This window comes from Pteronotus mesoamericanus, unplaced genomic scaffold (assembly GCF_021234165.1).
Source record: "Pteronotus mesoamericanus isolate MK-2021 breed Mesoamerican mustached bat unplaced genomic scaffold, CSHL_Meso_final scaffold_85, whole genome shotgun sequence".
NCBI lineage: Eukaryota > Metazoa > Chordata > Mammalia > Chiroptera > Mormoopidae > Pteronotus > Pteronotus mesoamericanus.
The window spans coordinates 89711-91606 of record NW_026555329.1 but is presented as its reverse complement, the minus strand read 5'-3'; positions in this window follow the sequence as shown (position 1 = coordinate 91606).

Here is a 1896-nt window from a genome sequence, read left to right as displayed (position 1 = left end):
TCCAAACACTGCTGACCGTCGCCTCTTTCTTGCTCCCTGCACCACGCGTGGCTGGTCCTTTGATAAAATTGAGGAACAAGGAAGAAGAACCGTTTGGCTAGCTTTGTGGTGGCCGTTGTTGGGACAGGTGGAGATGGGAGGATCGTGAGCAGGGGAGAGAGGGAGGAGGTGGTTGTAGGAACCACTGATACGACTCCAATGTTAATAATTGATGTGTTTTGAGACATGATTATATCTGATGCTGTTGCTGGGATTCAGTAATTTTCCACTCTTCATACTAGCCCTTTAGGTTTATATGGGAAGAATTTTTTCTCTCCTAGTTAGGACTCCTTTATAACACCACTTAAAAACCTGGGGTCATTCTATGATGGCACTGACACCTTTGCCCCACAACTTCCTTCCCACTTCCTGTTATTCGGTAAACAATGGCATTTAAGGAATAAACCTGGAAGTAAATGGAAAGGTCTCCATAGATTGTTAAATTAGATCTGAGATTGCCTTACTAGGCACAGCATATTGTGTGCGCGTTTCACGTAAACTTAACCGGTGGTTCTTTGTTTTTGTCGTGGCTGTCGACAGATCGCGTCGGAGGGTGGGCCGTGGGCAAGCGTCACACATCTTGCTCCATCCAGTTGTGACCTTGGCAGGGAAGCAGCATGGGTTCCCCCAGACAAAGCCTTTCTTATGGGGGAATTCCCTTGTTGTTGTTATTTGACCACTCACAAGTATACTTTTAAAAATATAGACTGGCTTCTTCAAGCAGGGGCTGGGCCTTAGAAAGACCCACACTTTGCTTTTGCAGGGACTCTGGAGTCAGCTGGCTGGGGTCGGGGCTGTGTGACGATGGGTGCCTCGCTTCCCCTACCTCTCACCTTCGTGTCCTCATCTGTAAAAATAAAACCATACACTCACTTCCAAGTCCTCCAGGCACTAACATTATGGGAATGTGTGCTATCTTGGCTAGTGGGGTAGGGAGGGTGGGAGGCAAAGTTTATAAGGAAAATACTGTCCCATGGAACGAGGGCTGGGTGACCGGGTATTGGCAGAACTGGATTCTCTGATTTTGAATGCATTTTCCCTAGGACACCTTTCAGATATAACAACCCCAGCCAAAATAGTGGCCCCAACGCTGACATCCCTGAATTCTTTCTCCTGACCTCCTACCCTTCCCTTCTCTTCGCGATCAATAATATGGAATAAACAACTACAACAAACTAGGAAGATCCGGGGTGTTTTGTTTAGGGATATAGCGAATATTTCCTTTAGGGATGAGTCTCATTGCCATAGACAAGTCAGGCCAGGTGGGACACCTCACTGTCCCCAGGGTTCCCTGTGGTCTTGAATGGGTTAAAGTGAAACAAAGGAAGAGAAGCAAAGCCGGCTTGCCAGGGTTTGGGCCCTGCCCTGGGGCTGGAGCCAGGACTTGCAGGGTCTGCCCATGGCTTTGCCTGCGGCCCTGCTGAATTGGGGGGAGCAAACATACGTCCTTCCTTCTGTCTTGGTCTTCGGCACTTTGTAAATGCAAGAAATTTGTCCTGACGTAGCTGACACTCTAACTTTTCCTCTCAATTCCGTAGTAAGCAAAAAGTAACTTGGAAATACTTTCTCTCTGGCCCACCTTTTTTCCTTTTTGGAGAAGAAAACAATGAAATTGATAAAAATCTGGGCAAGCTGTAACTAGGCAGCCAAACGAATAAAATGGGCATTTCCTATCAGGTCACATGTGAAGGAGCAGAGATATTTATTCCTTATTTTCTAGGAAAATAGGGCAATAGCACAGGTTTAGAAACCGGCAGTAAAATTAAGTGGGTCCTTTGGGATGCTTTTTAATTGGAAGCCTCTAGAGGTCAGTACCGCATAAAGAAAGGGCTTTCTGACTCTGGGTAGGCTGCTGCC